At 45.7% G+C, this 24331-nt stretch overlaps 1 protein-coding gene across 2 annotated transcripts in view; it reads left to right on the forward strand.

Moving 5' to 3' along the window:
* The first annotated feature begins 1372 nt into the window (after window positions 1–1372).
* SEMA6A (semaphorin 6A) overlaps window positions 1373–24331 on the forward strand; it is a 129480-nt gene continuing 106521 nt past the window's right edge. The window contains exons 1-2 of one of the 2 annotated variants that reach the window (XM_061150948.1): window positions 1373–1984; window positions 7771–7866. The gene's annotated coding sequence lies outside the window, so the exon portion shown is untranslated. The remainder of the gene's footprint in view (window positions 1985–7770; window positions 7867–24331) is intronic. The other variant, XM_061150944.1, reaches the window with a different exon arrangement.

The raw sequence follows: 24331 nt of genomic DNA on the forward strand, positions 1-24331 counted from the left end.
TTTTCTAAATGGTTTGTGGACAATATCTATCCTGTTGTCACGAGTGCACTTATTTTATTCTTCATGAACCCTCATTAGCATGCTTGTGCGTATTTTAGTTGCCTGTACGAAAGGCAAAAAAAAAAATGGGGGTGGGGACGGGGGGTCTTATTACTGACCCTAGCCCCAATTAGGGAACAGGTACAGTTTCTAATGCATTTATTTAAGGGAACTCGGCCTAAGGGAGACTGAGACCCTGATCTTCTCAGTGCTTTTCTCGGCCGACCCCATAGTAAATATTGGTAGGAGAACTGCTTGGCCGCCCGCGCCAACCAATTGAGAAGCCCCCTTGGGGGGTGGGGGGGGGGGGGAACGTGCTCCTTTGCGGTCTTTGCGGCCAGCAGGCAGGGAGCGCGCAACGGCCGGGACAGGGGGACGTCGTGTAGCCCGCCCAGTGGGCACAAGCCTTGGAACTGCAGGACTTTGGGGCTACTGAACTTTCAAGCATTCTCCTCGTGATGGTAACACAAAAGCGCCTTGGAAGAAGTTGCGATTTAGTTATTCCATGAAGCTGTTGGATACTCTTTGGAATTGTGTGTTATTTCTGAAGTTTACATAATTATTTCTAAGAACAGTGTACCTACTTTCTAAGTTTAAAAGCAGATCGTCGCTACCAGCCTTCCTTGCACTATAGTTAATTTGCTTACTTGCTCGCTTCGGCAGCACATATACTAATTTGCTTACTTAACATGCTTTATTAAGGTGTGTTGAATGTACGTTAACTAAAACTGAGTTCATATCGTCGAAGTGTATTTTTAAGTGTACCGGTTTCCATCCAACTCATCTGGGTGCACAGAGCGTCCGTCACTTCTGGAATTTACCTCTTGATATAGTAATCAGAAAGGCTCGCCATTCACTTACCCTCATCCTTTAAAACTTTTCCATTTAAAAAAATCGATGAACAAATCCTTTCTTGTAACTTGCTCCTGCACTACGTCTATTTTTATTTATTTTTTTGATTTGACAGGGCTCGGCAATGCTGTCCGAGATTTCCCCCTCCCCCCGCAAGAGCAAATGCGGGGGTGGGGGAGGCACAGGCTGGGCTTCTGCGGGTGTCGCCCCCGCGGGGACCTCCGCCGAACGCGCCGCGGGCGGGCAATAGTGGTGGAAGGAAGCGGCGCTGACCAGTCGCTCCGAGGCTCCACCTGCGGCCACAGCGCGTAGTTTCTCTCTCTCTCCGCCTCGCTCGCTCGGGTTCACACACAGAGACCGCAGCCCTCCTTCGGGTCGGAGAAGACGCCAGCCAAAGTAGGCGGGGTTGCAGGAGGAGAGTCCGCTTTGCGCAATCCAGTCCGGGACTTGGCTCCGCCCTGGAGCGGCGGCCTCTCCGGTGACAGAGGAGTAGTGAGCGGCACGGGGTGAGGCTGCAGCCAACTCCGCTCCCCGCGCACTCGGCTGCCCAGGCGCTCCGGACGCAGCAGCAGCGCTTCTCCGCGGGGCCGACCGCCCGCGATGCCCGCTTAGGAGCGGCGGTAGCGGCCAGCACCGCCACACCCGCGGCGTAGCGCTCCCGGTCGTGGAGCGGGGCTAGAGCGCGCACCCCTGCCCCAGCCCCCACCCCGCCCCCCACCCTGAAATGACTTGTTAATCGGCGCAAACACCACCGAAGGGACTCGCCGGAGTGGAATCCAAGTGGAATTTGGATTTGGAGAAGAGTTTCTTGAACATTTCCTCCTTTCTTGTTGGTTTTTTTCTTTCTTTTTTCATCTCCCCTTCTCCGCCTGTCATTGGAAATGAATACGGCGCGTTTGCATCCCAGAAAGTAGTCGCTGCGACTATACCCCTACAGAGACAAGCACCCATGTAGGAATGACAAAGGCTTGCGAAGCAGAGAGCGCAGCTCGCGGCCCGGAGAGATCCCCTCGATAATGGATTACTAAATGGGATACACGCTGTACCAGTCCGCTCCGAGCCCCGGCCGCCTGCCCGTCGATGCACCGAAAAGGTACGGCGGGGGCGCCCTGGTGCGCCCCACCTCCCGGGCGGTTCCGCTCCCTCCTGCGGGTCCCGGGGCCGCGGTCCGCACACCCTGTCTCGGCTTTGTGGTGCTTGTGTTTTATTTTGTCTTGCGTCTGTCTTCCGAGCGTTGCCCGGCCCTGGGGGAGCAGTCGCGAGCCCTGTCCGCCGCTCCTCTCCGCCCTGCGCCCCAGAGACCTCGGGGCCCCGCGTTGTGAGCTTCCCCACTCGCGTCGCGCACACGCCAGGCGCCGCCCGGGACCCCAGCCGCGCGGATAGCTCCCTGGCCCTGGGAGGTGTGTGCAGTACCCCTGGGGGCTCGTCCTCACTTTGGGGCCAGCAGGCAGCAGAGAGGCCAAGAAAGGGTGAGATTCTCGGAAGCGCCCGGTCCTGGTGCGAAGGCAGGGGGAAGGGGTTCTACCCTCGAGGGCTGGAGGAGGTTCGGTCCAAGAGCGCTGTTTTCGCTCGACACTAGGTTTGGGTTCGAGGTGGGAGGAGGGGTTCCACAGACACGGGGAGATTGGGGGGTGGGGGAAGCAAAGAGAGTCTTTTGTTGTCGGCGCGGGGTCTGGGCTGGGTTCAGTGGAGTGCGGGAAACTTGTAATGGCCCTGGCACCCGCGCACCCTGCCCCTTGGTGACATCCCGGCTCCCGCGGCCGCTGGGCACCAGAGGTTCCGGGCTTTGTTCGCTCGAATGAGTGGCCTCCTCCCGGTGTGGCGCGGCTTCCCCGCCCTGGGTCCTATTCCCCGCCGCAGCTCCCTCCTGGGCGGCGAAGACAGCATCTGTGGCGTCTGCGTCCCCCTCGGGCACCAAGCCCCGTGCCGGGGGCTGGCACCCGCTGCGCCCTCTTCCAAACACTACGTGGTCCCTCTTTGGAAAGGAGGTGTCCCCAGAGGGGGAAGGGTGGGAAGATCTGGCTAGAAATGGCTCAGTACTTGCTAACCAGACGAGACTCTGCAGGGGCCCGGGGTTCTCGATTGTCCGGACTACTTGCTGCGTCTAGAGCGCTGCCTCGCTGGCAGTGGGGCGCTCCGCTGCCAACCCAGCCCGACAGCGCCCACCCAGTCTGCATGACCCCGCTGGGATGGGACGTGTCTTTCCCCCCTCCCCCAGATGCCCTGCTTTTTTTCTCGGCTCCCCACCGTATTACACGGTGCATAGCAGTATCCCGTAGTCCGTTCCCTCCTTCCAGGACCGGAACGGTACAGGGGGAGCCAGGGAGCAGTCCTAGACTTGTGGGTATCGGGAAAGGAAACAGGATTCCGCTGTCTTTCCCGCTCCCTCGCCGCCGCCACCCCTCCGCCCAGCGTCTCCTCCTCTTTTTTTATTTTTTTATTTTTCCTGCACGGGGTCACTCGACCAGGCACTTCTGGAAAGTTTCTCTGGAGGCTAGGGATGGGGGGGGGGAGGGGGGCACGACCGATTTCGGGCTCAGCACGTGCAACCCGCGGGAAAACGAACCCCCAGGAAGGTGGACAGACCGCCCAGGTTATGGCTAGGAGGCAGGAGGCAGGAGCCAGCCCCTCGGAGAGTGGCCCCCAGACCGATGGTCAGCTTGGTGGGGTCGCGGTGCGGCACTTGCTGGACTGGTCTCAAGCAGTCGAACAAGGGGTGGGCGTGGGGAGGGGCGAGAAGGGGAAGTTTCCCAGCAGGACTCGGAAGCTGGGTCCAGCCACTGTGGACAGAGGCTGGCGCGCGGGTGCGTGTGGACACCGGCCGGGGATCGCTGGCCCCAAGCGCAGCATCTCCAGTGTCCTGCACCCCGCTCGCCGTTTTCCAGCCGGGCGGGTGTTCAGCGAGAAGAGCCGGGAGTCAGGTGTGCGTGGAGCCACGGAGGCCCCGCGGTTTTCACAGCCAGGGCAAGCACTGCCGAGGGGCCTCCCCCTGCCTGTATTGCAAGGAGCAGCCCCTCCGGCCAGTCCGCGTTGGTTCTTGGGAGAAAAGCGGTTTAGTGAATGTGGTGACCAGAGACGATCACGGTGGGATCGTGGGATCGCGCTCTGCTTGGACTGGATGGAAATCAAGTAGCAGCTGAGTGTGATCCATGAAAGGTTGCAAACACAGGCGTGTGAACACACACACATACAGACACAGACTCTCTCACATGTACGCCCAACTTTCTTTGCCTCCGATCTGAAAAGACATTTAACCCAGTGGCAGTGTCCTGCCAGCAGGTCTCAGGAAAGCTATTTAATGCCCCCCCAGCGCTGACTCTTAAGTCTTTCCGGGTAGGAAGGTCGAGTGCTTTTGCCTTGCCTTTCTCTAATCCTGATAATTGTCTGGTCTTCTTTCAACATACCTCTGGGCATTAAGTCCACAGACTGCCACTCTGATGACAATGAGACGATTGTTGGTTCCAGATAATATGAATCTTTATTAAGATATTTTTTCCCCCAAAGTAAAGGTGCTGGTACATATTTCTGAATGGAACATCTGATTTTTCACAGCCTTTCCAAATGACTACAGAGGTCAAGATTGCAAGTATTTTGTATGGTTTTTTAATACCCTGTTTAGTCTGCATGGAGCAGTTTTTATAGTAAGCTTTGATTAAACTACTCCAGGCATCAAAGTTAATTATTAACCTAACCTTAAATACAGTGGCAACACTATGTGTCTCCACCTATTAACCTAAACTATCTGTTAAAAAATAATTGCACTATTTGAATTTGGCTTACCCATGCTTGTTTATATGGTAACTTTTATTTGACTCTTGAGTAACCACTACCCTCTATTATTATTTTGGTTTTAGGACCTTCTTAAATGAGGTGCTTTGCAAGTCAATCTGAAAGCAGAAATGAATAACCATCAGATTTAAACCTTTTTTGTGTCAGGCATTCTAGTTCATTTTTCTAATTTGCACTGTTTGATGGCAATCTTCCCTAAGTGTTCTGTTTTGCAGTTATTACCCTTTAGAGATGGGCCACCCTCTCATAATGCATTTAATGTTCAACAGACACCTAAGATCATTATCTCAGGGGCTACCTGCAGAGTATACTCATTGGATAAAACCATCTAAGTTTAAATAAGTTAAAGTTTCATAAGAACCAGTATAGAAACTCAAGTAAATGTTGAATGAGTAAAGGAAAGAAGCAGTCCCAGATGGGTCACATGTCTCCTCTTGAAGGAGACCTGGGCACGTTTTTTTCCCTGCAGTTAAAAAGAAAAAAAAAAAAAAAATCTGTGCCTTTAAGTAAGTGGTTATAATAAAGTGGCAGTAAGTGCAACTCTTTATTTACACACACAGACACACACACACACACAAACATACACCCCTCAGGTTCTTTCAAAGTCTAGTGACTGCTTTTCCCATCATTAAAAAAATATAGCATTTGCATTTCGAGGAGGTGGATAACTTCGCCAGCCAAGTGTGTTGAATCAGAAGGATGGCAAGAATTAGGAAGACTGTTATCATCATTGAATACAAATAAGACACCCAAATTAAGAACTTGTATTAAATTCAGAATAAATCTTCCTGCTTTTAAAGGCAAATGGGTAGTTGCATTCCTTTATGAAATGGAAGGAAAAATACTGTTTTTGGACAAGGAGGTAAGTCAGATACTTAAGGTTGTGTACACAGCGCTTCAGCTCTCTTCTGAGCAGGACAAAAGAGTAATGATGGGAGAAAAAGTTTTTTTTAGAACTAGATTGCCAAGAGCTAATATATTCTCCCATCATATTTGTTTGCAGAAAGGAATCACAGAACAAGCCAAACTAATTGCAAATGCTTTAATTAGGCATCTGCCATTTGCAGCAGTATAAAGTCTAGGAAAGTCTACACGAATCCCTGCACTGCCTCCCGCCCTCCACACACACTTTAAGTTCATTGCCCTCCTCCCAGAGTGTTCCTGGGTAGTCACATCTCCAGGGGAAGCCTGGAAGCCTCCTGTTGGGACCTCCCAGTGTCCCCCACTCTCTTGGGGTGCCCTGGAGCCAAGTTGTCTCTGAGAGATTTCTATTCCAGAGTGAAGGCTTTTCTCCTCTGCCTTAAAATGTGCTGCAAGAGCAACTGAGCTATTTCTCTACTGGCAACCACACAGCTGCCTCTTGGGGATATGGGAAGGTAGGGAAGGCAGGGAGGCATTTAATCCCTTTGAAATGGGTGAGTAAGATGTCAGGCCACACAAACCTCAAAGGGGGAAGGGAGTTGAGGATACTTCTTAGCCTGAGACTATTACGGTATAGTTTATACACAAGGGTAGGGTATCTTGCCTTGCGAAGCAGATGAGTGCTTGCAAAACCTTTTTATTAGAGTAATTCTGATTACACTAATGGAGAATGTCATATACAACTATCAATACTCTGATCTTTCCCAAATAACCCCTTCAGCACAGATCTTTCTCCTCCACATATGCCTTTCTTATCATCTTCTCCATCTTGGTAAATGGCAGTTCTAGCCTCTGAGTAGCTTAGGCCAAAAAACTCAAGAGTTATCCTTGACTGTCCTCTCTCTGATGTCTTCACCTGTTCTTACCGCCATGTTGTTGACCCCACCTGCAGAGAGCATACAGACCCCTTCCAGGTCTTCCACCTCAGTGGCCCTCGCACTGGCCAAACCCCTGTCTCCACCTGCCTGCTGGGGGATCTGCCGGGCTAGCCTCCCGGCTAGTCTCCCACCTTTGGTCTATGTCCCCTACAGTCTTTTCTCAACACAGCAGCCAAAGTGATATATATTTTTTAAAGCAAAATCTCATGGGGTTATGTGTTTTCAGATGCTTTCCCATCTTATTCCATCAAAGCCAGAGTCCTTCCTATGGTCTTTGTGGACCCACATGACCTGCACTGGGGCCGCCGCCTTTCTGACCTCCACTCTTCCTTGGGGTCACTTGAGCATGCCCCCTCCCAATCCGACCCTTTGCAGGGTCTTGCCCTTTTAAGGCTTGGGGCATGCCTTTGCCCAGAGAGCTGTAGAATTTGCTTCTCCTCTTCTCCTGCAGGTTCTCTGCTCACATGTCGCTGTCTCAGTGAAGCCTTTCCTTATCATCTTTCTTACTTCACCATTTTCCCCCCAACACTCCCTATCCCGGTGGACAGCCTCAGGGTTTTTTTGTTTTTTCCTCAGGACTTTTCACATCTTGACAGACTGTCGGTTGTCCCCATTTATTTTCTGTCTTCCGCTAGGACATAACGCCATGAGGGTAGACATTCTCATGTCTCACTGCTGTCTCCAGCACCTACACCTGTGCCTGTCACATCACAGGCCTTTCATAACAAGTACTTGTTGAATGAATGAAGAGGGAATCGTTTTGTGAACAGCCAATCTTGGTCTCTTTCGCCTGCCCCTGTTTCTCTGTGTGGCCAGCACATGAGACATCTCTCTGCCTTGATGAATGTGTGTGTGTGTGTGTGTGTGTGTGTGTGTGTGTATAACACTGTCTTCCATGGACACAGGTGATGAGTCTTATACACCATCAGTGGAGCATCCCTTCAAGGTTGTTTTCCCAGTCTTGGTGATGGATTGGAGCCTGCCCGTTCCCACACTCGTGCCCATCAGTCCCCGTTCTGTAGTTCAGAGCGCACATCTGTGGGACACCTGGTTGACGCTGGAGGGACTGTGAGTTAGGTAGAATCAACCTTCCAAAAAAATGGAGCTGAGAAGACAGCCAGCACTTATGGGGCTTGAGCTTTTGACCTTTGACTCATTTGTTCTGCATTCTAACCGCTGGCCACAGAAGCTTCTTGCCTTTTAGGAGTTTGCTCAGAGTCGTTTTTAAAATTCAACTTTCCACCAGGAGGAATAAGCATGCCCATTAACTCGCATTTCTTCCCGGTCCCAGTGCAGTGATGACTATTGTTGAAGATCCTGTGCTTGAAGTCAGATGACCTGAGTTCCAGACTCATTACCACGGACAAGCCCCTTAACTCTTCTGAAGGTCAATATTTTAAATAAAAACTGTAAAGAGTAAAAATGTATGTTTCTATCTAGTAGAAGTACAGAGAGAATAATACAGAATCATGAATGTGATTGTATTTGGTAAAATATAAAATGCACTGTGGTTTGACAAGTTTGACAAGTTTGACGCTAACTCCCTTCTCATCTCCAGAGACCCCAGACCTAGCAAAGACCCTGCTTCATTGTCTTTTATAGAACAAAAGAAAGATTATACCCTGCAGATATCATTTTAATGTTAACCACATGATGAAATAAATAAGGTCCTCAGGCTCACTGAAAACAATCTAGGTAGTGTATGGATGGCAAATTTATGAATCAGATGCCAACCGTTTCAACTAGTGATTGTTTTCAATGTGATCATTAAATTAGGCAAGATCATAGGAGTGTCACTCTGCCAGGCATTATTTTTTTGTAAAGTAAGGGCATTTTTTTTTGCTCAGGTAAGTTTCAGATGGTTCACATCAATTAAAGCATTGGGACCTCCCTGGCGGTTCAGTGGTTAAGATTCCTTGGTGCCAGTGTCGGGGGTGGGGTGGAGTGGGGCATGAGTTCCATCCCTGATCAGGGAACTAAGATGCCACAGGCTGTGAGGCACCACCAAAAGATAAACAAACAAAATTACAGACAAAATAAAATGAAAGCATTAATGTAGAACAGACACGCCAGGGTAAAGTTTTGATCTCTGCTATATACTACTATCTTCCCCATCAAATGCAGGGCAAATTCATTAGGTTTTGTGGCATATAGTTTCTAAAAATGTGGAAGGACTGTAGACAGCTTGGGAGGTGATGCAGAGGTCACAGTCTTAGGCAGACACAACACAGATTTGCATCCCCCCCTTTTTTTTTTTGCCATTTACAAATAGCCGTGACTTTGAGGAAGTTACATCTCTGTCTCAGTTTCCATTTGTCAATGCTGATGGTATTACAGTTGTTGAGGAAAGGAAATGCGACATCTGTAAGATTCATGGCACAATGCCTGACACACTGCACACACTCATTAAATATGAGGTGTTATTTTTATTTGGGTGACAGTTGTCGTGGAGAGTGCCCTGGTGGGGAGAGGACCAAAGGAAATGGCCTTTCACGTCGGCAACATGAAGAGAGGATGCAAAGGAAATGACCTTTTGACTGGAAAGGAACATTCACACCATAAGCTGGCCACGATGTCAGGGGTTCTAAGCAGAGGAGTGTGTGAAAGGGTCACTTGCGTGAGAAGAGGAGCTGGGATCCTTTTCCTAAGTTTGGAAGTGGAAACATCACACCCAAAACAGGGAAGAAGAAAGCACTATACAAGTAAAACAACAGCAAACAGCTAAGGATTGTATATCAACTAAGTACCCAAAGGACAGTTGTTTTTAAAAAATTATAGCTTTCACTTACTAACACTGTGAAAGTAAAATACACAGCCTGTATCCACTAAGGAATCTGAGAGCACCCACATTTAGAATCTGAGAGCTGCCCATAATGACCATTCAGGGATGAGCTGAATTGACCCCAAGGACCACATACGTGTCACAGAGGAGATGCTTGGCTGTCAGTCAGCTCCTCCAGGAAGCTATGGCGGGGATCTGCATGAGTTTCTTCATGGTGGACATATACTTGCCAGATCCCTCTTCCATGGCCAAACCTGACATAGTGACAGTTTGGGAGTGCCTGAATCTCCATGCAGAAGCAAACCACTACTTTCCCACGAGGTGGCGCAGTGGTAAAGAATCCACCTGCCAATGCAAGAGACGCAGGTTTGATCCCTGGGTCGGGAAGATCCCTTGGAGAAGGAAATGGCAACCCACCCCAGTATTCTTGCCTGGGAAATCCCATGGACAAAGGAGCCTGGCGGGCTATAGTTTACGGGGTCGCAAAGAGTTGGACACGACTTAGCGACTGTGCATACCTTCCCCACCAAATGCAGGAAATAGTCAGCTGACCCCAGTGGAGACACTGATTACTCAACTGCTGATACGCTGTTACACAACCTTAAATTTGATTCCAACGATAGCCATAGATGTCCTTATCAGTGAGAAGACTCTGACTCTTCAAGAGCATAGCAAAAGGGGCAGTAAATTGTCATTATCACTCCAGTTCCCTGAAGGAGTAAGAATCCCTCCACAGCTTAGAATTACAGTTATTTTCATCTAGGACAAAATTTTTCTCTTAAATTTTGTAAGTGGAAAGAGGATGTACAGAGAGCAGAATAAATCAGCAATCCACAGGCCCCAAAGACTGAAGGACCAGCTCCCACGGAGCAGCCCATGCAATGACTGGTGCTTTGAAAGTATTGTCAGTAATAGATGTTTCCACATACAGCCTTCAGACCCGAGGCTTTCATTTAGTATGACTCAGCACTTTCTAGTGGTTTCCAACTAACCTATAATTGCCATCTGCAGAAACTTTAATTCAAGGAACCAAAACCAATTTGAAAACCTTTGCTGATGAATTTCTGAAATTGCTGTTATCTTTCCCTCTCTTATCCCTTCTGCCCTCACACGTGTTTAAGACCAAGCCTTTGGCCATCGTTTGATTTGAAGCATTTATAGAAGGGAACAGCATCTGGCATCGAAACACAATGAAAACACACCACTGGAAAATAAGCTTTGGAGGGACTGGGAAATAAAGAATCTATTAATTATGGTTTCATGTTATATGAGAGTTTTAAACAAGCTGTCTGTGGATCCATTCTTTTTTCCTTTTTCCTATTCCTGAGTCTTTTTTTCAGGAGCATATTCAATCTTTTCATTAATATTGCAGCAATTCCAGTGCTCCCCTGACTCCTGCCCCCCAGACTCTTACTGCCCTTGAATGAGGAAACTAAGAGAATACTGATGGAGCTGGTGAATGGAAAGGTTCCTTTCCTGAAAATGAAATGCTTTATGAAAAAATTGCACTCTGTAAAAGACAGTCACAACAGTCCAGCGACTGTCTCTCCTTTTTACCCCGAGAGCCACTTGACTTCATTCACGTATTTTGGTGTATGAATGCATTTGTTCTTAGGCCTCAGAAACCCAGGTGGAAAACCAGCCTATAAAGCCTTGCATTATTCTAAAAACGTGAGCTCTGAGTTACTTTAAGAACATTCTCTGTAGAGTGAGCACTAAATAGAAAACAAACTGTTTACAGCATTCTAAACTGGAGTCTCCGTAGCAGGATGGCAGTTGGGTGGATTTTTATAAATACTCGTTAATGGTTTCCAAGATGGATTCTGTGCTAATTCTTCTCACATCATGAATGATGGCCCTAGCTAGACACTGTTGCTGAGATCTTCATCTATTAATCATGGAGGCTGCTTTCTTATTCGGTTGCCATAGTTTCAGGGCCTCAGATAGTGTTGGGGTGTCTTGGGAAAGGTTTGAGATAGACTAGGCTTGCGAGCCTCGCAGTGATTTTGGCAGCCATGGTCTTCTGAAAGCACTGAAAACAACTTCTCGTATAATTCAGCATTGGATTAAAAGAGGCAACTTCTGAGAGTGTCTCTCTGGACCTTGTTATGCGCGCATCCAGCTGATATTTACTCCAGGATCTGTCTTTCACTCAGTCTTGCTGGTAAAAAATTACGGTCCAGGGGCTGGTGTCACTTTCATCCTTGGACAAGCCATAGGGTGTGAACCCTTCATTAGGCTGCTCCTACCCATGGAGGTAAATGAGGCCAGTCCTGACTTGACTCACATTTCAGTCCCATAATTGGGTTTTGGCTCTGCAGATGGCCAACTAAATAAAGTGACCTCAGGAGTGTTGTATGTTGTGCTTTAGAATGGCCATGGAAACACTTGGTGCTTTCCTTCAGGTTTCACCTTAATTTTTCCAGGTTCGACACACATTACTGAAGGGCTAGGGACCATTTGACTGTGTTTTGCAACACTGGCCCAGAGGTCTACTGCTTTGCCAGTTCTTGAGTGTTAGAGCGATTTTTTTTTCTTCCTATAATTATAATATCTTACTATGTCGGGGTGACGAGGAAAAGGTCTCCAGTTGTGGACATAGTATGTGAGTGACCCAGTCAAAAGAAGATGTGGAGGAGTAAATTGCTACAAAAGGGATATACACTCCACAATTTATGAGCTTCGTGTGCAATGGAGAACTCAGCTTTCCTTTGTTAGGTAGATCTGGCCTCATATGACAGATACAGGTACATGTCTTCACATTTTAGTTCGCATATTCCAAGTGGACTTTCAAGGACTCCTACCCGTCTAAGCCCAGCCATTTAATTCCTTTGAAGATTAAAACATAAAACTATCTCACACTTGAAGCACACAGCCCTGGATTCAGGACATGCAACACAGCATATGAAAATCCAGGTGAGTTCAGAAGAAGAAAACCTTGAATTCATTACAAATGGGCTTAATCTAGAAAATTTGTCATTTTTTTTTTTAAACTAGGAAATGACAGGGCGAGCTTCAAAGCAGCGGTTTTAAATTTCCACAGATCCGGCCTGCCAAAAATTTTACTTAAGATCAACAAGCATTTGTAATGCACGTGCCTATTAAATTGACCCCTCCCTTACTCAGCCACACTCAATGATTGATTTTAGAGGCCAATAATTTGAAGTAAATGAAAAGGATAACTAACATGGCCTTAATTGCTATTGGCTTCACCAGGCTTCTGGGCACCAGAATTCCTTGTGGAGAAGCACTTTTAAGTGTCACAGCAGTTTTTGATCATGTGGTCTGGCTTAGGCCGCAGTTATCCCCCAGCCCTTCCCCACCTCCCTCCAACATCTCTGGAGAAGCAAAGAAAACATGCATATGTAAATTCAGTATTACGGACTCTTGATTATTTGGTAAGGGTCAGAAAATAGGTCCTGCTCCTTCTATGGTATTCTTACAAGATAGTTGTTGTTGTTGTTTTTTAAAAAGGCATAGAGTGGGAAGGACAAAGGGATTCATATTTCAGATCAGAAGCTTTTTCTGCTCCAAGGAGAGTTTCTGGAAATTGACTTTGCTGTCCTCTCGACAATCCAAGATGTGATTACTCTTCAGTATCTGATCAGACACAACATTGCACACCGGAGTCTGAAGAAAAGTCGCAGGGCTTTTGTGAGGTTGTCAGTCAAATACAATGTAGACTTTAATTAACCTTAATTAATGATTTCTGATTACAGATTTTTTTTTGGGGGGGTGCCTCCAAGTCATCAATACCTCAAAGGCTGCATTCTGTTGGAACATTTTCAGACAGCAGTGACTTGAACGTGCTCCCATTATCTTGCTATGCAGACTACATGAGGTTCTTACTTATTAAAAACATGATTCTGTATCATTTGCAGAATGGTCATGTAAAGAATGAAATATCACTTGGGGGAGAGTTCAAACTGATAAGTGGTGCAAAGTGTTTTGAATCTTTAGAGGAACCATTTTTTATTTTAACTTAACAAATTTGTTGATATTTACTGGCACCTAGCTGGATTTGAGGCCATGCTTTACAAAAACAGAATGAGACTTTGAGTGGTGCCCCAGGTCTTTCAAATGAAAGCCATTGTATGCTGGTGGTGCTGGATCAAGTGGTGTTTCCTTTGTCTGCTGTAAAGAATCCGCTTGCTAGTGCAGGAGGCCTGGGTTTGATCCCTCGGTTGGGAAGATCCCCTGGAGAAGGAAATGGCAACCCACTCCAGTATTCTTGCCTGGAGAATTCCATGGACAGAGGAGCCTGGTGGGCTATAGTCCACCGGGTCACAAAGAGTCAGACACGACTTGGCAACTAAACAACAACAACAAAGTACTCTTTCCTGAGTGCTGACCACAGGGATTGAAACACCATAAGCACTGGAGAAGCTGGCCTTACTTTTGGTTTATAGTACTGTTTCTTGTGTCATGAGTTTAGAACAGATGTCAAGTAACTGAACTATAATGTTAACACACTATTTACATTCAGCTGTTAACCAGAGGGCCTAATGAAAGTTAGGTATAATATATCAATGCCAACTTATGAGTTAAGTTTCTGTGTGAATAATCACTTTGCAGCTTATCTGAAACTCTTAATAGCATATAACCTATCTGGTTGAGCATAATCTGTGCTTATGAATTATAAATGCCTAGCTTTTACAATTAAGCTTACAAATCTAGAAGCATCTTTAATGAGAAATTACCTAAATTAAATTGATTCATATTATTTGCTGTACTGTGTTCTAGGGTAGTGATTACCTAAAATATAGGCAAGATGGTTGTCCCCCCTGCATGCAGTATGGTTTTACTTTTAACAGAAGTAAAGTCAACCCAGTGTCATGATCCCATGTTTGCCCAGACAAGAGGATATGCTACTGGTATCATCTAGAAAGCAGAGTAGTTTCCTATGTAGCCAAGGGGAAGGCAACATCTTTTGGATACTTGTCTCTTTTAAAGCGATGTTCGGCCTACAGGGAAAAGTTTTCTATTAAAAAGGCAACTTTTATCTACAAGATGTTTCCGCTCATTTGTGATGAGGGGAAGTTCAGCATGTTGAATATGCTGATTAATTAATTCTCCTGGGAGATCATGGAGGGTGGAGCTTTCGTTTTCATATTTTGTCCTGTCCAGAAACAAGACGTGTTAATACTACTCAAACACATCCGTTCCCAAGAATGAAAAGGACAACGTCACTGCCAGTACTGTTAGAAAAGAGCCACTTCCAGTTCCCCAAGCAGATCCTACCACAGGCCAGGTGTGCCAGAGGAGGCTTTGAAATGTTGTGAATAGCTTGACATTATCACATTGTTACTGAAATGCAAATTCTCCAGCACAACTTGCAAAGGTTTTCAACATAGGCAATGTCTATTCTTGCTTATTGTCAACGATACCCAGTATCTTCACTGGAAGGCTTATTCTAATAAAAGTAATCACAGTGCATTTGCAGTTTTTCATTGTTTCTCACTGTCTATGTTTGAAGAGCTCGACGCACCTTCCTGGAATGGTATCTTGTAGGGAGAGGACAGACTGACTTGAAACAGTGAGGTGCACACCCAGGACAGGTCTGCCCAGCAAGAATCTTGCTGCTCAGATTTAGAAGTCAGGCTTACCGATGATGATCAGCATCAACAGTATTTAACAGTGTTATTACTATTAATAAAGACCTAATTATATAGTCCTTATATTTTTCTAAGTATGTTTACAAACATTGCCTCGTTTAATATCATTACAGCCTAAGTTAGGCAGGGCGGGTATTATTATGCCCAATTTAAAGATGAGATAACTGAGGTTCAGAGAGGTCAAATCATTGGCCTAACAGTATATGCCTCTGGGAAGGGAAGGGCTTGAGACAGGTCTGAAGCCTTCTGAATCTGAGTTTTTTACGCTCCATGACATTGTACGGTTTGCTGAATACTTTAAAAAGAATTTGGAAATAATTTAGTCTTCCAACAGAAGATGTTTTCACATTATGCCTACTATGCAGATTGACTCCTGCCACAGAAAAACCTGAGAAGTAGCTTTGTGAGGACTCCACCCAAGGGTTCAGGACCTAAACTCCTGCCTCTTGATGCATGCCATTGTCTCCAGCAGCTCTTAGGACCTTGAGTCTGTCATCCAAAAGGACATCATTTGAAAAATGGAGAATGTTGTTATTTAGGATTCTAGCCCTATTTGATAGTAGGAATAAAAACAAAGGTGGAAACTTTGACCCTGGTGCAGGGTACACCTGGAGGGACAGAGGGCTCAACCAGATATTCCTGCAGGAATATCCTCCTGGGGCTTGCAACCTGTACCTGTGAAACAAACATGTTATTATTAGCGAGGAGTAAAGTAGATCGCATGGCTCAGCATAAATGGATTTTCCCTCCGGCCAAGGTCATTTTACTCCTCTGGTCCACACTGCTGGGTGCAACGAAAACATCAGGTCCATTTACTTCAGCAGATACCTATTTAGCACCTATTCTAGGCAAGTTCTAGATACGACAGAGACACAGTGATGACCTAATTCAGAATCTATTGATCAATTGCAGGCATAACCACTCAGGGCCTAGATAGCATATTAAAAAGCAGAGATATCACTTTGCCAACAGAGGTCCGTATAGTCAAAACTATGGTTTTCCCAATAGTCATGTACAGATATGAGAGCTGGACCATAAAGATGGCTGAGGGCCAAAGAATTGATGCTTTTGAACTGTAGAGTTGATTAAGACTCTTGAGAGTCCCTTGGACAGCAAGATCCAACCAGTCAGTCCTAAAGGAAATCAACCCTGAATATTCAGTGGAAGGACTGATGCTGAAACTGAAGCTCTAATACTCTGGCCACCTGATGCAAAGAGCCAGCTCACTGGAAAAGACTGTGATGCTGGGAAAGATTGAAGACAGAAGAAGGGGGTGACAGAGGATGAGGTGGTTGGATGGCATCACTGACTCAATGGACATGAATTTGAGCAAACTCTGGGAGATACTGAAGGACAGGGGAGCCCGGCATGCTGCAGTCCATGAGGATGCAAACAGTCGGACATGGACATAGCGACTGAACAACAACAACACAGACGTTGGGCCCACATACTATCCAGGAAGGTAGATGTGCAAAAAGATTACTACAGTGTCTGAGGGCTGACTGTTCTCCATGTCCAAAGCAGCGTGGTAAGAATGCTGGGGACACAAAGGAGTGCTCTGTCCAGTCTGGGAGGAAGCATTTGAGCTGCACCTAAGGAGTGGAGAAGATTTTGGTACCTAGTTGGCAAGGGGCAGAGGAGCAGTGGAGCTAAGAGAGAGGCAGGAGTAAAGGCCAGAGACAGAGAAATCCAAGATTTGGCCCCAGAGCAGCAAGGGGAACTCCTGGTGACTGGTGATATGGCCCTGGAAGCTCCATGGACAGAAAGAAGGATGGAGAACAGTCCATGGAGATCTCAGCCTTGCTCAAGAGGTAGGACTCTAAGCTGTGGGCGATTAAAGCTTTTCAGCCAAATGTTGATGTCATCAGACACGTGTTTTAGAAATATAAATCTGGTCGTGCTGTGAGTGGAAAAAAGGAAATGGATTCTGGGTGCATTGGCAAAGTATAGCCTTCAGGACTTAGGGGCCAGTTGGACGTGTGGGGTAAGGGGGTGGAGGAGTGAAAAAAATGGTTCCAAGATGTCACATCTGGGGAGCTGAGAGGATGGTGGTGACATTGGCCAAGACAGGCCAGGTTTAGAGACAAAAATTGTTCATTTTTAATGGCGATCAGAAACCACATGTAAATGACACGTAAGAAGCCAAACACCAAAGCCTGGGACTTAAGTTCTATTGTGCTCATACCCAGCTCTATAAAATGAGTGCTAAAGGTTCTCAAATTAAGAGCACTTAAACTGTTGCATTTGGCCTGGCAGCTGGTACCACCTTCTCCAACATTAGGGAGGTTAATACCGGGAGCCGAGGTGGGTAATAATGAGAATGACTGAAGCACCAGCCAGCGCATCTATAAAGGCTGGCTACAAAGTGCAGGGCAAGCAAGAAGCTTGTGATTCACTCATGGAAGAATCAGGGCCTACGTCGAGCCACCTGTTTCCTATTTTTTCCATTCTGAACAGTATGCAAGTCTTTGAATTCTGAAATTAAATGTACATGTGTTCACCCCTTCCTTCCCTCCCCCCTTCCCACGCCGTGGGCAGATTTATATGAGTGTTTATCTCTTAAGTTGCCTTGTGCAACTGAAATGTTACAGGTGACGTAATTCACAAAACACAAATAACACCTAAATTGTGTTGTTTTATCTAATAAGATAGTGTTAGCATACAGCTAGGCCTTTTCTGCTGCATGGTGCTAAAATTGAACACTGCTTATGTAGCCGAAGAAAAAATGTGTTGAGTAATATTTTGTTTAGGAAGAAATCAACCTTCAACTCATAGGTGAACGACATATTACAGATTTCATTTTATGGTTTCAACCTTTGGATAAGTACTGATACCATATAGTTGTCCACAGGAGTCCTCCAATGCCTTTAATGGTTGAAAATAACTAATATTTATGCTATAGAAAGGAACCCTAAAAAGATAGATATACTGTCTTTACCCTTCACATTGCATTTTTATTTCAGAGGTTTCTGAATAGAACTGGTAAGAGAAGAGTTTTATTCTCTAATAAAGTTTTGTTTGTTAAAAAGAGGTTGAATAACGGAAGTGAAACGAAACAGGACTAGAAACATCAAGCATCTTCAGGAGGGTTTAACAAATTAGTGAGTTTCTAGAAGGGAGAAAACATTTATGAAGTTATTTCCTTTGAAGTCTTCCTTTAAAGGCACATGCAAATTAAAACATTAAGGAATGATATGATGATTTTTTGTTTTTCCCTGGGACGCCATATTTGAGCTGTCTATTGTGCGATGCCAAAAGACTGCGCCTGTGTAGGCTGACTTGTTTCTAACTTGTAGGCTGCCCTCTAGTGTTACTTAATCTCAACACAACCACTTTTGTTCAGATCCCAGGCAAGGTGAAAAAACATACAAATCTTACCAGCTAGTTAGCTGCTAACCTAGCCCACCTAGACACTGTCTCCAGTGTTAAAAAGTTTGATGCCTGGTTTGAAACGTGGCAAACACATTTAAATATGCCCATCACCAAAGCTCTTGATAGCAAAGAGGATAATATTGTGTGGAAAACACACACGCTGATGACTGGGAATGGAAGTCCAACTCCATCACGAAGTTAATCATCGAACGAGAAGTTTTAGGACTACATTATCCAGTTGATTTCACTGATATTTTTCTTTTATGTCATGCAAAAGAGCAATAGACGATAACATAAGCTCTGTCAAATAAGGCTACAAAACCTTCTTTAACAAGTTAACTAAAATTACAAATGTCAAGGAAGAATTTTCAACCACCCCTGGGTGGGAGATGTTTGACCAGAGAGACTCACCTCAAAGTTTCTGGCATAATTAGCCCTCAGGGAAAGGTTCTGTAACTTCAATGCACTGTCCTATTACAGACCTTCAAAGAGTACATTTCAGCACTTTATAGATTATCCTCTGAAGATATTAAGAAGAGAAGCACGCACTTGCAGCCTAAACCATGGCATTAAGTACTTTCTGACAGTAGTGCCAGCTCTGCTTTTTCTCGGATGAAGAGGAAGCATACTCCAGAGTCGGCAGTAAGTGGAGAGTGAATTTCAGTCTCGGTGGCTATTTTTTGCATGTGTAACCTTGGCGTCCTCAGTGGGTTATGGAGGTAACGTTACAACGTTCCGGGTGCATCGAGCTGATAGAAGCAGAGTGACAGGCATGAATTTGATAGAAATGCTGACTGATGATAATGATGATGATAACGTCCCTAAAGTTTGAGACTAAGATCAGGAAGAATAACTGAGATCCCATTACTGCTGGAAACACACAGAATGAAGTTGAGGGTTAAAAGTGCATTTAGGAGTCAACTTTTCTTCTAGAGGGGTATCATGACGAAGGAGTTAAAAGTCTGAACGCTGGCGTTTCCTGTTCTGTTGGCTGTGAGAACTTGGGGAAGTCACTTCGCCTCTCTGTGCCTTGTTTTCCTCATCTGTAAAATAGGAATACTAATAGTACCAACCTCATGAAGCAATTCTGATGACTAAATCAGACTATATGTACCAGAAGAACGTCTGGTACATAATAAGCACTCAATAAGAATTATCTGGGTCTTCCCCAGTGGCTCAATGGTAATAAATCTGCCTGCAGTGCAGGAACGCAGGAGATGTGGGTTGGATCCCTGGGTTGGGAAGATCCCCTGGAGGTGGGCATGGTGACCCACTCCAGTATTCTTGCCTGGAGAATCCCAAGGACAGAGGAGCCTGGTGAGCTACTGTCCATAGGGTCACAAAGAGTCGGACACATCTAAAACAACTTAGCATGCAGAAAAATTATCTATTATAATTTGACACCAAATTCTCCCAATGGAATTGGTGGAATTCAGTGCTTCATGTCACTAGGAGGGCATTGTTGTTGACATTGCAAGTTTAAACTGAAAAGACAAGATGATGACAAGATGACAGCGTCCAGATGAGTCTTTCTCTCTGCTTCTGTCTCTGTATCTTTTTCTATGTACTTTTGTGTGTCAGGGCGTGATTTTAAATGGTTGATTGAATAATCCTTCATTTCTTCACTTCATTTAGGAATTATTTTAGGGCATACCTATAATATGCATCCAGCTATATGATATATTAGTTCCTATGGGATGAGAAGTTAGGTGAATAGGTTTTTCTCCCATTTTAATTGTTCTTTGTTGGGTCTGGTGTTCTGCAGGTAGCCTGTATTTATCAGACTTATGCCACAAACCTTCCTGCACTCTGGGAACAGACTATATAGGAACTCCAAGGGAATAATACTGAGGGTTTTTCTCACTGAGGGAGTTTTCTGTGTTAGATTGTAGTTAGTGTTACGTTTGGAATCACAATGTTTCACCGAGGGCCCAAAGGTCTCTGTTAATCTAATCTGACTCAAAAATCAATGTGTAAATACAAAAAGTTTATACTTTATACAACAGAACTTTAAGATGTATATGGCATTAAGTACCTACTCCAGTAAACTGAAAATGTCAAATTGATTCACTAGCTTTAAATGGTTGTTTTTCACAAAACCCAAGAGCTGAGCACTGAACCGCAGAGTAGATGGATTGAAAAGTGAATCCCCAATCCAACCCAGTCTTCACCGCTGCTCCCCTGAGGTGCAGCGAGAAGAGCGAAAGGAGGCTGGGTGGTTAAAGCATAAACACCAGGGCCACGCTGCTCATTAGCTCTCAAGCAAACGCCAAGTTACTTCTGGCTTTATCCATTCAAAGTACTTACTCCAGTGGGCAAAGCCGAATTCACAAATAAGGGAGTTGCCAGTCAGCAGTTAGGTACTTCCTGAGACAGAGATGGAGGTGTTGGCCCCTCCCCTGTGGCAGAGTGGACTCCGTGTGTGGTATTCACCCCAACACAGGACCATCTGACAGCTCTTTGTTTCCTGTGAAATGGACTTGGGCCCTGGCCAGATGCTAGTGGACAGATGTTCACAACACACACCCGTCACCAGATAGGTGCTAATTGGTGCCCTGCTAATGATCCAAACAAATAAGGCAGCAAAGGGCTGGATCTGCCGTGACCACCTCAGGGCCCACGCCCACCTTTCCCGGCTTGTGGACAAGGCTTTGTTGGGAAACCCAGCTCTCTCCAGCCTCAGGGGTTTGGGGTTCCTGGACCCTATGATATAAAACCTCATATTCAGTGTCTGCTTTGTGTGTACGGAGGCCTGTATGTAGGTATTGAGAATCGAAACCTTTCTAGAAAGTGGGCAGATCAGACTACCCAACCAAGTCTCTAAGTGTAGTTTAGACTACATCACTCACCAAGGCAAGTCTTAAGGGTGGTGAATTTTCTCCACAAATTTGGTTTCTGTGCAGTACTTTTTCATAGTTGACAAAAATCATTACCTTCATGGGAATCCTCAAACAGAATGTGTGCTCACCCCACACCTCTGGTTTACCTGGTTAGCTGCAGCGTAATTTTGTTCAAGTGTTTTGGATAAAATGGTTTTTAAAAAACTAAGTTAGTTGAAAGTGAGTATTTCAGGGTCAAACTGGTTTGACAATGCCTCATTCATAATTAGGTGGAGTTGTTCCTACTTGTACAGACTACAATTAACTGTCTTTGATTTCAACAGTTCAACTGTCTTTTAAGTGCCTGGGGCCCTTTTTGGAATTCTCCACTCTCTTCTCTCCATTTTGCAAGTTGGGAACAAACTAACTCCTGGTTTGTTAGTAACAGAATGTTACCTATCTTGAGACTGACAATTAATTCTTTTTATAAGGCAGGATGTGGTGGTGCAGTGGTAAAGAATCCGCCTGCCAGTGCAGGAGATGCATTGGATCCCTGGGTTGGAAACATCCCCTGGAGAAGGAAATGGCAACCCACTCCAGTATTCTTGCCTGGGAAATCCCAGGGACAGAAGGGTCTGGTGGGCTACAGTCCATGGGGTCGAAAAGAGTTGGACATGACTGAGCACATCAAGGAGGAGGAGGCAGGATGTAGTTTTACAATAAGTGATTTAGAACATCTTTTTCTGATGTTACTGTTCATTGCTTGTTCTTCCTGGATTCAGATTGTATACCAATGAGTACTCAGAATAGAGACCCTCCCTAACTCTTGAAACTCCGTAGCCCCTTCTACCACTCCCTACACATTAAAGCCTTCTTTCCCCCACCCCTTTCCAGAACTAAAGATCTAAGAAAGACTCATCCTTCACCCAGATCTTTCTAAAGCATGCCCTATACTAACCCAGCTAAAGAGGTTGGGCTATTCTACTAGTCCTTTCTGCAGATGTTTATTTTATATATATATATATATATAGAGAGAGAGAGAGAGAGAGAGAGAGACTTGGTTGAGTGTGGGAAAATATCTTTATTATTGTATTCATCCTGGTTGAAATTCTCTAGTTTTTCTCCTCTAACATTTATCCTCCGGATTGCTCTGGACCAGAACTACACTCCCTTCCTTTCCATTCTTTAGAATAGCTCCTGCTCCCTTGAATGAAAGGCAACTCGACTAAAGCAGCTAGAATATGCCCAGCAACCGGTGCAGGGTCCTATTGAGCCCATTGTCTGCTCCCAGTACTGTGGAGTCAAATCTCATTTGATAGCGCAGTGTGTTCTAGGAATTCCACTTCATCAGCACAACAGACCTTCTCTAACGCTTGCCTCTTTTCCCCATTTACCACCGTCACCGGCAGCGCCACGCAGCCCCGAGGCCGGCAATTATAATTCACTTCTCTCCAAGGCTCCGCTCAGCCTCATTGGCAGGGACCACGAGGCATCAGCTGCCATATTAAGCGGACGCTAATGACATCGAGTGTGATCAGCTACAGCAGTCGACGTGATGGTGCGTTTAAGATTTAATCCCTTTGAGGGACTGAACTTGGAGTTCAGAGGTGGTCTCCCTATAGTGGTTCATAAGAAATCTGGCTAAAATTACAGTTGGATTTTTAAGTGCTTAACGGTCAATGAGGTGGCTGGCTGTGTGTGTTTAAATTGAACATATTAAAAAAATAAGTCTTCCCAATACAGTCACGAAAAATGAGCCTGATACACAGTTGCAGAATGTGTTATTTGAATGTACTGTACTCATTTATAATCTACAGTTTTCAAAGCAGTTTGCAAACTCGTAATATTGTCCTCGTTTTCCCAATGGAGATGTGTCCTTTGGTGCCCCACAAGGATTCTTGGGAAGAAGGGATGCTCTTGAGAGTCCACTCCCCCTGCATCCTCGTCTGCCAGGAAGAGGCTGTCCTCCTGGCGACAGGGTCTCCATCATTTCTTATTTATCCCTACATCCTATCCACAGACAATTTCACCCTTTCAACTTTCTAGTGGATTTTGGCAAGGAATACACTGGATGAAAATGTTTTCATTTTTGTCACCTCTGGCAGCATATGGCACCACTTATGAAATAATTTTCTATTGAATGTGTAACACTGCGCTTTTAATAACACTTGCAGGGGACTTCCCTGGTGGTGCAGTGGCTAAAACTCCACACTCCCAACCCAGGGAGCCCAGGTTCGATCCCTCACCGGGGACCAGGGAACTAGATCCCACATGCCTGAACAAAGACTGAAGATCCCGTGTGTCACAACTAAAACCTGGCACAGCCAAATAAATAAATAAAATATTTTAAAAAAATAACACTTGCAGTAAGGAAGCGTGAGTATACGCGATTACCTGCCACTGATAGAAAAGCCTCTGAGAGAGGAGAGGAGCTGCACTTGAATGACAGGCGCAAATAAATGTCTCCCACCCACCCATCAGTGCAGAGTGCTAAGCCACTTCAGTCGTGTCCAGCTCTTTGTGACCCTACGGACTGTAGCCCGCCAGGCTCCCCTGTCCATGGGGAGTCTCTAGACAAGAATACTGGAGCAGGTTGCCATTTTCTTCTCTAGGGGATCTTCCTGACCCAGGGATCGAACCCGGGTCTCTCATGTCTCCTATGTTGGCTGACTAGTTCTTTACCACTAGCACCACCTGGGAAGCCCGGCCCCACCCAAAATGGAGACCAGCTCACCTTCTCACCTTCCAACTCCTCAGGAGCTTACCTGACTTGCTCCAGGGCCCTAAGCAACTGAGCTGAGAGATGAGGAAGAACACCCTCCGAACAAGCCCAGCCTGGGAGAATTTCACTTCGTACCAAGTCAGTAATGGGCCCAGACAATGAAACCACAATTAGTGCAAGGCTGTGAATGCTCTTTTATATCCTCCATCTCACTTGACTCTCACAATACTCTATGGCACCTGTCTTTGCCTTGGTTTGGAAAAAGAGAAGAAACCTTCTCCTCTTGAATAAAAAGACAGCCCGTGTAAAGTTAGATGTGCTTATTGTCTGGTCCAACTCTTGTGCTTTGCAATCTTCAGCTTGGCAAAGTGAAACATGTTGAAAAGGATGGTTGGCTGCAGAATCGTTTTTTAAACAGAAATGTGAACATGAGAGGAAGCCTGGGGCCGGGACTACGGTTATTTGACACGTTTCAGGAAATTTTCAAGAGTAGGAACAAAGACCGCGGCTCACCTCGGGGTGCCGTCCAGGTTAATCAGTAA

The sequence above is a fragment of the Dama dama genome, chromosome 9 (genome assembly GCF_033118175.1).
Source record: "Dama dama isolate Ldn47 chromosome 9, ASM3311817v1, whole genome shotgun sequence".
In the NCBI taxonomy this organism is placed as follows: Eukaryota; Metazoa; Chordata; class Mammalia; order Artiodactyla; family Cervidae; genus Dama; species Dama dama.